Source organism: Diabrotica virgifera, chromosome 10 (genome assembly GCF_917563875.1).
Source record: "Diabrotica virgifera virgifera chromosome 10, PGI_DIABVI_V3a".
NCBI lineage: Eukaryota > Metazoa > Arthropoda > Insecta > Coleoptera > Chrysomelidae > Diabrotica > Diabrotica virgifera.
In genome coordinates, this window is record NC_065452.1 from 4,845,497 (window position 1) to 4,859,898 (window position 14,402).

Here is a 14,402-nt window from a genome sequence, read left to right on the forward strand (position 1 = left end):
CGTTGTCATTCTTGCTTCGCCAGCGCTGACCCTCGCCCCTCTTCGATGTTCGACCTGATGTCGTCCGATATTGGATCAAGAGCATAAGCGTAGTTAAGGGAAATCCTAAAGGGGTATTATTCATCCAATTTTAATTAAATTAATTTAATTAGTAGCGTGACCGCTACAAGGTTATGTCGAATAGTTTTAAAATAGTGAGCAAAAATAGTTTTAAAATTTTTAAATAAAACACCCTGTAACTCAGTAAGGAGCCATATTTTATTTAAGCGATTTTGGTTCAATCTTGTGATGTCTTCTATCACCCATTAGCTAATGTCCAATTAATTATGGGACACCCTGTATATTATATATGGATATATAATATATTAAGCTCGGTTGTGGTATCATAGTTCTTGTTTTGTCAATAAATAGGCATATTAAGATGCCTCAATGTTTGTCTTGTCGTTTTCCGCCAGCTCTAATTAAGCCTTGTAGTTGTTATACCGCCGGAATTCTGAGCTGTTAGCAACACTCGCTTAATTAAATCATTAGCAGGATCTGATGAAAAAGTATACTGGCATAAAGTTGCCCCACATATTAGGTAAATTGTGAGTATAATATACCAAGACGATATTCTTGATAACACGTTAATATTACTGTATACTAGTATGTTCTTATCAGGTAATAATATTTTTGAATTAAAGAGTTTTTCGTATAATATTATCATCTCTTATATCATGTAAAGATTGGTGTTAACACAATATAAAGGAAACTATCGAATATAACGTATAGAAAATCATTTAAATCGGACAACAGGTTTAAGAAATTCGAGATATCAAAGATGACCCATTTTTAAGGTAAGTGGTTAATGTTGCCGGTAAGTGTATTAAATTATAATCATAATATAATTAATTAAAATTAAATCTAACTGAATGGAATCGAATTGAATCGAACCGAATATAATCGAATCTATAAGAAGTACAGTATATATTACAGCTCATGCATTTATTATAATTTTTTGATAGTATACAGTAGTATGGCTTAACACCCTATGTGGGGTTTCGCCGCTTTCGCTTTCTAGATCCATTTTACGGGATGGATAAGTCCCCATAATCATTGTATTTGTTCACTAATATGTCTTCATTTCTTCCGGTCTATTGTCCTCTCTTTCCATTTTGTAATTCCTGCTCCTCTTAGGTCCTCTCTACTTCAGTTAACCATTTCGATCTGGGTCGACTACGTCTCTTTTTTCCTCCTGGTTGCCACAATATCATAGCTTTTAATACTGATTCTGGTCCTTGTCTCCATATGTGACCTAGCCATTTGGTTCTTTGTACTTTTATTTTCTTTACTATATCTTTACCATTTAATTCTTCTAAAATTTCTTTATTCGTTCTCCTTCTATAGTCTTGTTTACCGATTCTCACTGGACCCAGTATTGTCCTTATTACCTTTCGTTCATTTATCCTTAATTTCTCCTCTTTTTTTTGAAGTTATACTTCTTTACCGGCGATAGAGGGTGATTTTTTTATATGTTAAAACCTATCAGCCCGGCGCATGCGCATTATAACTTTGTTCTGATTGGATGTTCAAATGACATGCGTTCACTTTATTTGTTTCACTTTGCGTTGGTTCGGATTTGCCGAACGTTCGGATTATCGGAGTTCGGTTTTGCGGGTTTCTACTGTACCACTTGTAGATTCCAGATGATTTTTTCGAGCCATCAATGTTATCTGCCGCTCTTGTGCTGCTGTTGTACATCGACTTCTACCACTTCTATTGCTATTCTTCACTTCATTTGTATCTGAGATTTTTTTTAATGTTCGGTACAGCACTCTGAGTATCATTAACAATATTGGCGATATCACTTTGAATAAAGCCCTGTTGTAACAAAGCAATTACTCTAGATCTATCAAAATGAGATATCACGTTTTTAGTCATTTTTAATCGGCTCAATTCAAATTTAAATAAAGACTGAAATAATGTGTAAATACGCTAATCAGTTTAATGTGACCAAAATGATATAAACGATTCATTTTTTATTATTTTCATTTAAAATCGCTCTAGAATAAATGAAGACACAAGCGCATGAAGGGTCTACGTGACATTTTCAAGTTATTGAGAAAAATGAAGTTAAAGTTTTTTATATAGAGTTTATAACGTTTAGAGTTATATAAAGAGTTATATAAAGTTTATATATTAGAACTTTTTTACTATAAGATCTAAATAGACTAAATTTATAGGATAGGTAGTCCTAAAACTAATGTATTTATTAACAATATAAAAAAACATTTATTATATATTTTTTAAATATAAAAAGTGTACATAGATCCTTTATGCACGCTCATTTTAAAATTTTCTGTGTACATAGATCCTTTACGCTCTAGTATCTTAGAAAATATTAATTGTAAAATGTGTTTGACTTGTTTGAAAGATTTATAGGTTTGAACAACTTACTTTTAACATAAAAAACATATTTTGAAAAAATTGTCACATAGACCCTTCACTCACTTGTGTCTTCAAATATCAACAACAGATTTGAAACCACCATAGGTGTAGATATAATATTTGTGCGTATTCCAAACTTTTCTACAGGTGTGTATTTTATTTACAACTACCAAAAACTGGAATTAAAAATTGAGCTAGACTTATTATCCGCCCTAAAATATGCCCCAAGTACATTATTTGTCGATGTGGAACGTTTATTTATAATTTGCAAATTAATTTTAAGTAATCGAAGGCATAGTAGTTCTAAGATTGAAAATATTGAACCTTATTTATAGCCCACTAATATAAAATAAAATCAAAATATAATTCCGTACAAGTTGGAAAAAATTTTATATCAAAATTTAGGTGATAACAACAATGAGGATATTATTGTATAAACAATGAAAAGTGGTTTATTTTTATACAAAATTAACTTTTTTTTAAATTCTGCGGTACTTCATGTTTTTATGAAGGTTTTTACGATTTTTGTCTGCAAAGCTGAAAAAACAATCGTTCACATACGACTTATGAAATTAAATTTTTCTCTTATAGACTAAGAGCCCGGATAGTTAAAATTTGCTAATCATTTTAGGCACCATAAGAGTATATAACTTAAATAGTAGAACATAATAGAAAATGTGTGAGCACTATGCCGTCACTTTTTAGTGGCACATGCATCGAACTTTCCACTTATGAACGGAATAATTTTAAAGGTACCCTCTCTCACTCCCTGAATTAAATTTTTTTCATGTTTTTACGTTCTATGTGGTTAAAATTAAAACTCGTCATTTTAACTTACCACCCCATTCCCCCTTTCCCACCATCCAAGACTTCATTTTTCATTTTAATTTTTTTTTAGTTAGGATGCAATAGATTTGAAAATTAAAAAAAAACCACACGCATACCTTAGGCTTTTACAAAAATATTTCTATACACAGTTCTAAAACAGGTCTTTTTATACACCTATAGGTTGAGTGCACATTGTAGATAACCTCAAAAAATATATTTATATTCTTTTTGTAAAAAAGCATATAACTTTTTTTTGAAGATGACTTCAGGTCTATTTTTTTTATATTTTGTGTATTTTATGTAACATTATATCATCGGTATACTGCGAAAACCAGGTAAATGACAAATTTTAAAATATTGAGTTAAGTATACCAAAATTTTACTTTTACGCTTTTTACGCTCTACATACAGGTAAAACCCAGTAAATGATACGAATTACCATTCAGCAGATAATTTCTGCGATAAACAAATAAGTTACACATAACCAACTTTTCATTTTCAAGTAAAACAATATATCGCTAATTACTTCCACAAAATTAAAGTTCTGTTGCATTTAAAACCAAGTAAGCGCACATATATTATTTTGCCGGACAACAATATATTTTTACTGCTGTATACCATATTCAGTAAAAAGGTGATAAATGTCTTTAATATATTTTACATGTATATTTTATTAAAATTTCTCATTCATATCGACTGGTAAAATCGATAATATCGACTACGTTTCTTTGAATGGTCAAGAGGTACAGGTATGTAAGAAGTTTTTTTGTAAGACACTTTGTATATTAGCGTCGTTAATGCAAGATGTTGTAAGAAAAATTTATATTCTATGTTGTTATGCAGATACGGGCAAAATAGGCAAGCATATACTGCCAAATAAAACAAGCAATGAAAACCGAAAAATTGTGAAGGCTGATATTGAGTCTTTCCCAACCATGGTCCCACATTATATTTGCCAAAGTTTGAAGCGTAGATATTTGGGCAAAAATTTGAGTATAAGGAAAATGTATCAACTGTATATAAATGATTGAAATTACATACCGAAGAATATTTTCTAACGACTATAATTTAAGCTTTTTTTCCTAAATAAGATCAATGTTTAGTTTGTAATAACTAATATTTATTAGCCCTATCATATTATGATATGGCTAATCCAACTAAGAAACCGGATTTAGAAAACAGTTACAGACAACGTCAGAAAAAAAGAAGTATGGAATCTCGAAAAACGAAATGATAAGAAAAGCTCTAATCAGGAAAGCAAAATTCACAAAGGAATTTTGTTTCAATCACTTTCGATCTACAGGCTATACTACAGATTTCATATTAACTGGACAATTCATAATTCTTCCCGAAAATTATGGGTCTACAATTTGTGTGTAAATGAAGCCGCATTACCAAATGTAGCTTACCGTTTTGCCTGGTCAGAAATTAACGGTAGACGAGGAAGTTCTGAAATAGAAAGCATTATACTCAACTACTTTTAAAAATGTGTCCTAGAATATGTAAGCAAGTGTAAAAAGTGTATTTTCTTACACCTGCGGAGGACAGTATCGTAAGATAAATTTTTAGAGTCGGGACATTCCTGTATGGAAGTTGACTCTATACATAGCAGCATCTAAACCGCTAGAAATCAGGTCTCTCTATGGTATGCCAGATTACTTGTCTGCAAGGAAACTAAAAATGTCATTGTCAGTGATAAAAAGTATGTATAGAACCATACAACTGTAAAGATTTTAAATAGGAACTACGACTTTTATGATTTAAAAAAATTGTCACACACTTTAATTAAAAACCGAACAAAAGACCAAAACGGCGAAAAAATAATGTGGTTAAAGACAAAAAGATGAGATTCGTGAAAGAAGAGACAAACAGAATCCATTTCAATTATGATGCGTCACCAAGATTCATTTCCTTATTGATACTGCACGGCAGTCAACAAGAAAAAAGCAAGCTGAGTTATCAATTAACATAAGCATGCTTGTGTTGGTCGATAAAAGCTTAAGCAACTTTATGATAGACTTCGCCAACTAGCATAGCAAAAAACAGAGATTTGTTACAACTATTTGATAAGGGAGTGATACCGGAGGAATATAACAGGTGGTATCGTGTTTTACGATGCCAATGGCATCTTGTCAGATCCTGCTTTCAGTAAATAATCTGACGAGTAATACGCATAGTAATATTATTTTCTTTTATTTACAACACGTTCAAAATAAATTTGTTTTTTCTATAAAACTGCCTATTATTTATGTAAATAATATCCATTTAACTACAAACAGCTCTGAATAAAATGTTCAGGGAAAACCAGTTAAATCTTATAATTATTGACTAATCACTTGCTACTAACTAAAACATTGCTATTAACTAGTTAAAGCCTCAAAAAACTACAAAATATTATTTTTGGTTTATTGTTTTAAGGGTAACTGATTAATTTAGATTTACAGGTAAAACCAGGTAAGTGACCGCATCTCCATCTTAAATTTAGGTTAAATCAGCTAGGTGTTTTAACTTTTACAAACTAATGATATAATATCATTTCTAATATATGCATCTTTCACTACAATACCGAATATCAAACACAAATTGTCCTTTTAATACAAAATAAAACACTAAACTTTAAAAACGTTTTTTCTCGGTTTCGGTATTTCGGCATTTACCCGGTTTTCGCAGTATACCGACGATATTTCTAATTTTTTTCAAATGTTTCCGTAAGGTTCGCCACCTTCAAAAATCCGAAAAAATTATTTTTGGGGAGTTTTTGGGGCTTTACCATATTTTATAGACTTCAAAATAGATCTAATTAATGTTTTATAGGCAATATGTAAATTGAAGTAACTGACTCCTTTAGAACATTCGAAAATGGGAGAAATAGGTTCAAACCTCCAAAAATCCCCTAAAAAATCATTTTTTTTGGATTTTTTGAGGTAGCCAACCTTGTGGAAAATTTTGAAAAAAAAATAGCAATATAGTGTTTTATAACATAAAAAAAAATACCAAGTTTCTTGTAAAATGTATATATTAAAATACCCTAAATAAGGGTCACAATACAAAACGTTTTCGGATTAAGGAATCCATCATCAGTGTTTAAAAGCCCTAAAATTAAGTATAACCTAATTAAATGAGATAAAAGTTAAAATTGACAGAGGTTTTCAAGAACAAGAGGCCATACTTACAAAATTTGCATGCCTGAGCCACCAAAATGTATAGGGTAAAAACCCTTTAAATGTAAATAATAAAGATATTTTACATATTTATATAAAATTCATCGGATGTTATAGATAAACCTGCATGTTACCCAGGGCAACACAGGACTCTCCCCACGTGGTTGGAACTTTTTTTGGAGAAAACCTCACCTCTCCAAAAAAAGTTCCAACCACGTGGGGAGAGTCCTGTGTTGCCCTGGGTAACATCCAGGTTTATCTATAACATCCGATGAATTTTATATAAATATGTAAAATATCTTTATTATTTACATTTAAAGGGTTTCTACCCTATACATTTTGGTGGCTCAGGCATGCAAATTTTGGCTTTTAAACACTGATGATGGATTCCTTAATCCGAAAACGTTTTGTATTGTGACCCTTATTTAAGGTATTTTAATATATACCTTTTACAAGAAACTTGATATTTTTGTGATTTATGGTATACAGCCAGCTACAGGAAGTTTATTTTCCTCGTGGATTTTATAAAATACACAAAACACAAAAAAATTAGACCTGCAGCCGCCTCCAAAAAGAAAGTAACTACACGATTTTTTCCAAAAAAAATATTTTTTTTTAAGTTACGTACACTAAACCTACGGGTCTATAAAAATAGACATTTGATTGCATTCCACCTAAAAAATAAAAAGGAAAAACTAAATTTCTGATAATGGTGGAAGAGGGAAGGAGTGGTGGGTTAAAATTACGCCTGAGTCTTATTTTTAATTCACATAGAATTTAAAAACATAAAAAAATGGATTCTGAGAGTAAGGGAGAGTATCTTTAATTTATTTATCCCGTCCTTAAGTGGAAAATTTGATGCGCCACTGTCGACGCATGTGACACTAAAAAGTGACGGAATAGTGCTCATATATTTTTTAGGTTCTGCCATTTAAGTTATAGACTCTCAGCATGCCTAAAATGTTTAGCAAATTTCACCTATCCCGGCTATTAGTGTATTAGTTTATTTAAATAATAATTGTCAATCAAGATTGAAAAACAAAATTGCAAAAAAAAATATTATTTCCATTATAAATAAACGCTATAAAACATTTTGACTTTGCAGAAGATATATTATGTTTCTGGTAATTTTTCACACATTTCCAAAAAAAAAAGTTTTCTACATTTTTTGCCGAGGTAGCTTTTCCAAATTTAAAAAATCATAAAAAATGAATAATCATTTTCAATTTCGTTGCTGCAACACGAAACTACAGCCGCATCATATTCTGGTCCAATTAGAGAGTGCAGCAAGCACCTCTACCGGTTTCGAAACTTATTAGTCTCTCATCAGGAGGCACATATGCTGCTCTCTCTGACCCAACTAGGACAAACCCCGGCGTGCAGTCACGGATTGCAACGAACGAAATGGTAGGGATGCCCTAGCGGTAACCGCTAGCAAAAGACAAAGTTTTTAATTTTATAGCACATAAAACAACATCAAAAAATGTTACTTTACATCCTACCAGATTGAAAACAATGGGAACCTTCTCTAGTTACACCTCCGAGACTTCTACAATTTGCAAGCCATACGGATTCTGAGACTAAAAAAGATTAGGGGATTTTACAATTTATAATTCACGTCCCATTTGCTCAGCGCGGTAAAGTTCCAACGAGAATGGTTTCCTTCGTACTATGATCTTGATCTTTGCTTCTACCTCTTCGTCATTGATTGCAGCACTTACTGGTTTTTCCCTGTTCCGAAGCATTTTTCATACTTTCTTTTGGGCACCATATAGGTCGTAGTCCATGTCACTAGTGAATTTAACCCAATGTTCCCTTTTGATTGATTTTATTCTTGCGTTTACTTCGTTTCTTATTTGGACATATTCTGCGAGAGCTTCTTCAGATTGTATGCTTTTATATCCCAGGTTTTAGGAACGTGGCTAACCGAAGATGGAGATCAAACAAAAGAAATCAGATCTAGAATAGAAATGGCAAGAAACACGTTTATAAAATTGAAGAACTTACTTTGCAACCGTAACTTTAATCTAGAGATCCGCACAAGAATGCTACGTGTTGTTACGTTTTTTCTACTTTACTATACGGCATGGAAGCGTAGACAATAAAACAGTCTGAAATCAAAAAATTAAACTCCTTTGAGATGTGGTGCTACAGGACAATCCACAGAATATCCTGGACTGAAAAATAACTAATATGGAGGTGTTACAAAGAATGAAGAAAGAATGTGAAGTCATAAAAACTGTTAAAATTAGAAAGATTTAATATCTGGGTTATATAATGAGGGGCGAGAAGTACGTACTATTTAGGTTAATTATGCAAGGGAAGATACAAGGGAAGAGAAACCCAGGACGACGCAAAATATCCTGGTTAAGAAATTTGAGAGAGTGGTTCGGTTGCAGCTCATTAGAATTATTCAGAAGTTCGGCCAATAAAATTAAAATAGCGATGATGATTTCCAGCCTCCGATAGGGGAAGGAACCTGAGGAAGAATATCTCAGGTAGCATTTGCATTTTAATTCAGAGAGTTCTTGTACCTCTTGACAAAACCACGGTTTGTTGTGGTTTGTCGCTCTAGTGTTAATTTTCCGCTTTCCAATCGCTTCTTCTGCTGCTTCGTTGATGCATTTTTTAATTTTTTGCCAGGTATCTTCTACTCCCCATTCTGGTTGTAAGTCGATCTCTTTTAGGTTGCTAAATATAAAATGCCCATTGTTTAAATATGTTATGAGTGATTAATGTTTGCACCGTATCTGGCTTAGTTTAAATGCAATCGACATTTATTACTTTTAGTACTTATTTTAAATGTCTTTTTCAAGCACTACAGAGAGTGTTTTTAGCATTATAACCGTAAAATCGTTAATTTTTCTGGTATTTCAAGTTAAATGCACCGATTTGAGCATTCACAAAAAAAGTGTCCTTTCACATACCATATCTGGCTTTGCACTGCAACTAGAAGATTACTGAAAAAACTAATCTCTTTGTTTTTTCACAAGCTACAAAAACGTTTCTTACACTTTTTTTCGTATATGTTCGCAAATAATCGTCTGAAAAGGTATCATTTTTTCAAAGAAAATGGCAAATTTTCAATAACTAATAACTCAAAAAGTATTGAGTTTCCATAAAAAAAGTATAGAACATTTTTCGTTCATATTTAAGTCCTATAACGACTCCCCGGGTTATTTTGACCAACAAATTTCTACTCCCGAGAAGGAGTGGGAACCACCTCCAAGATAAAAACTTATTTTGGCATAGGGTAAGATTACTAAATTTTTGTTCATTATCACTATTTGGTAGACTTTGTTTATTGAGCTATTCCCTGATTACTGTGAAAACATGAAATAAATTGAAATAAACATGAAAATTTATCAACTCGATATGTTATTGAGTTACTAATCGTGGTATTTTCTTTCTATTGACTTCCTCTTTTAGTGTGGGTAACCATATCCTACTGCATTCTACCGAGGAATTTGCGACAAAATTGGTTTCATTTAGCATAATTAGAGCCGCTTCTTTGATTTTTCTCTTTTAACTATCTGTTTCTTTCAGGGTTTCAGGACTATACTTGAATCTCTCCACTAAATTTTTTTGTTCATTATCACATATTTGTGTGTTGTGTGTTTGCGTGTTGACATATTTGAGATCTATCAAATTCTCTATTTTTAATATAAGTCTAATGTTCACTTATTCTAAATTTTAATGGTATTGATGTTTCACCTAAATAAAATTGTTCGCATTCACAAGGTATTTTATAAATACAATCCTTTGTTCTTTCTTGTTCACTGTGAGGTTTAGTTTTAGATAGAATATGTTGTTCAAACAACGTGTTTTTTGTTTTGAATGTTGTTGAAATGTTGAATTTATTTCCTATTATTTTAAGTTTCTCGGATAGTCCGTTTATATATGGTATTGATATTTGTTGATGAATTGTCAAGATTGGATCGAATGGAACAGAACAACTTAGAACGGGATCCTATAGCATTCACAGGAAATAATACGAGGAAAATATCAATACCATATTATAAAAGGACTATCCGAAAAACTTAAAACAATAGGAAATAAATTCAACATTTCAACAACATTCAAAACAACAAACACGTTGAGATCTATTATATCTAAAACTAGACCTAACAGTGAACAAGAAAGAACAAAGAATTGTATTTATAAAATACCTTGTGAATGCGAACAATTTTATTTAGGTGAAACATCAAGACCATTAAACGTTAGAACATCAGTCTTATATTAAAAATAGCTAATGTCGCATAGGATAATGAACATGCATAGGGAATGACACGCATAGGATAATGAACATAGAATTCAGTGGAGAGATTCAAGTATAGTCCTGAAAGAAACATAAAGTAAAAAGAGAAAAATCAAAGAAGCAGCTCTAATTATGACAAATGAAACCAATTGTGTCGCAAATTCCTAGGTAGAATGCAGTAGCATGTGGTTACCCATACTAAAAGAGGAATTCAATAGAAAGAAAATAACACATTATCGAGTTAGTACATATTTTATATTTTAGTATTATTTATACAGCGTGTCTACTTGAGTTGGAGACATATGAGAAACTTTTTTATTATTAATTTTACGAAAAAAAGTTATTCTTCATAAAAAGTTTTGCATGCTCTAAAACCTAAGATTCAATCATAATATATCAAATGTTGTCAATATTATACGAGGTCTGTCAAAAAATACGAATTTCGTTTAAGGGTAAAATACCTTTATTTCTCTGAATATCGAAAATTCTTATTATAAAAAGTTGTTTGGAATTTAAAACCAAGATCAAATATCCGATTACATGCTTCCAATTGAAAAAAAAAAATTCCAAATTTTTCTCAAATTTATGAATACTTAACTTCGTTTTTATTTATTGCCCATATTATAACTCTTTTATTATTAATTTTACGAAAAAAAGTTATTCTTCATAAAAAGTTCTGCATGGTCTAAAACCGAAGATGCAACCATCAGATATCACATTTTGTTAATTTTATACGAGGTATGTCAAAAAATATGAATTTCACTCAGGAGTAAAGTACCTTTATTTTTCACAATATTGAAAAATGTTATTAAAAAAGTTGTTTAGAACTAAAAACTATGTTTCAATATGTAATTACATTCTTCTAATTGAAATATTGTGAAATATAAAGGTACTATACTCTTGAGCGAAATTCATATTTTTTGACACACCTCGTATAAAATTAATAAAAGTTGATACATCATAGTTGCATCTTAGATTTTAGACCAAGCAGAGCTTTTTATGAAGAATAACTTTTTTTCATAAAATGAATAATAAAAGAGTTATCATATTAAATTTTAATAAATAAAAATGACGGGTCATAAAGAGAAAAATTTGTAAAATATTTTTTTTCGATTAAAAGCATGTAATTACATATTTGATCTTGATTTTTAATTCCACACAACTTTTCATAATAAGAATTTTAGATATTCAGAGGAATAAAGGTACTTTACCCTTGAACGAAATTCATATTTTTTGACATACCTCGTACAATATTGATCAAATTTGATATATGGTGATTGAATCTTAGGTGTTAGAGCATGCAGAACTTTTTATGGAGAAAAACTTTTTTTCGTAAAATTAATAATAAAAAAATTTCCCAAGTAGACACGCTGTATATCTATGTATTACTAATTTTATTTATAATTTAAAATAACATATGTACATATTAAGGTCAGAATTTGGTATTAGTTTTGAGAGTAGACTAAAGTAAGACCTAATACTTACGATGTCGGGATAGTATCACGAGGTTTTTTCCTGGTTTTCCCTCGTGATTTACTATGGAATCTCTAACGCGAGAATATTACTGTCACCGTTGCATGTGGTTGTCTTTTTAAAGACAGATCACATGTTATGATATTTTTTTGTGACGGATGTTCTTGGGTTTGGGTTGATTTCATGTAATCGAATGAACTATCTTTCAGTAAAGTCGTCCTAGGAACGCAACTCATAAATATTGGCAATATCATTTTAAAGTCTTCTACTTTAAAATGTATAATATACATATGTCTGAATTGCCGATATAAATGAGTCAGATTAAATAAATTATCAGAAGAATTTTTTACTAAGCAACAACATTTTTGTTTAATTCATTAATATTTTTTGTAATTGGACAACAGCATCCGATTTGGACATCGAAACGTTAATAAAATCATTTTTTAGTCAAATTGTGGCTTATGTCCCATCAAAACTAGTTGATATTATTAACGTAACCGAATTCATAATTATTTTGCACATCGTTTTTGAAACGCTATTTGTTTAAAATATCTCATTTTTGTAGGTAAAAAAATATATTAATTCATCTGGACTAAATTACGGTTCTATTGAACTTGATACTCAAACAATGTTGCCAAACTATTGTAATATTCGATTTAAATTTTCCAACCGATTTCCGAGGCGACTATGCTACAGTGTTTTCTAGTAAAGCCTAGTTTTCTTAAAAATTATTCTTAAATGTAACATTTTTCATTTATTAGCTATATAAATTTTATATTAAATATAAATTTTATATTTAGTTTATCATCATCATTGGCTCTAGAACCCATGGTGGGTCTTGGCTTGTTCCAGAATCAGCTTTTGTTCCTTCCTATCTTTCTCCTTGGTTTTCCAATTTTGTACTCTTATATTATATTTATATTTAGTTAATGATTATTATTATTACTCTTAAAACGAAAGTTTTATTTTAAACATCTTTACAGAAATGAATAGTTCGTTTAATTAGATTCTTTATTTCAATAAATCAACACGCTCTGAGTTTATTGTGTTGTTTGTTTCAATGAAGCAGGCCTGAAACAATAATATTAACAGAAGTTGTTTCAAATTTAATCTAGTGTGTGAGGATGTATATAATTACCACTTGATTCCCGTCAGCAGGGGGAATAATAATGAATTATCGCGGCTCTTCCAATTAACTTTTCACCACCCTTGTTTATATCACGAACTAGAAATCGTGAAATGGGGACTTAAAATTGAGGTATTTTATTACAAGATCTGCTATAGAGTATCATAAAGGTTTACCGTCACTTCCAAATCATCAAAGAGAAATATGATGCTTACATAAAGTGTTCGTTTTTATTTTAGCCATAAAGAGAGTAGTAAGACGAAGACGAAGTATTTCGTTCGGCTTACTGCCAAAACCAGCCACCTCCACTTTTTGTGGATTTTGAGTTAAATACTCCTTTTACATCCAATAGAGTCTGGAGTTAGTGGATGCGCTCAAACGAAGAAGAGTTCAAATTGCTTGTATTCAAGAAACTAGGTGGAAAGGAGAAAGAAATAAATAAATAAATAAAGAAAAAAGGGCCAAAGAACTAGGTGAAGGATACAAATTGTGGTATGTAGGGAGTAGTAACACTAGAAATGGAGTTGGTGTAATTGCTGATAGTGAAATGAAAGATAACGTAGTAGAAGTTGTAAGAACGAGTAATAGAATGATGTCAGTGAAATTTGTAATTGATAAAGAGGTATTGAATGTTGTGTATGTGTCTGCTCCCCAAACAGGTCTGGGTGAGAATGAAATAAGAGCTTTCTATGATCAATTAGGAGACGTACTGAGTGATATTCCAGCAGAGGAGAAAGTTATAATAGGAGGTGATTTCAATGCATATGTGGGCCAAACCAAGACAGGATATGAAACAATACATGGGGGATTAGGCTTTGGAACTAGAAATGAAGCTGGAGATGACATGCTTGAATTAGCAACAGCATTGGATATGGCGATTGTTAACACAATCTTTAAAAAGAGAGAAACTCAACTTATTACCTACAAAAGTGGACAACATCAATCCCAAATAGAATATTTCATGATAAGGAAAGAAGACATACGTGAATGCAAGGACTGCAGGGTAATAGTTAGAGAGACAGTAAGCCAACAACATAAGCTGCTTGTTCTGGACATCGAAGTAAAAAGCGAAACTAAACAAAAATATCGGAGAGGACCACAAAAATCAAGTGGTGGCTGCTGAAAGATG

The 14,402-nt window shown here is 31.2% G+C and overlaps 2 protein-coding genes across 2 annotated transcripts in view; both read left to right on the forward strand.

Moving 5' to 3' along the window:
- The window catches only part of LOC114324987 (probable G-protein coupled receptor CG31760), a 1,828,242-nt gene that overhangs the window by 1,531,901 nt on the left and 281,939 nt on the right, over nucleotides 1-14,402 (forward strand). The window lies entirely within an intron of this gene.
- Nucleotides 1-14,402, forward strand: part of LOC126878652 (craniofacial development protein 2-like) — a 462,172-nt gene that overhangs the window by 447,627 nt on the left and 143 nt on the right. The window lies entirely within an intron of this gene.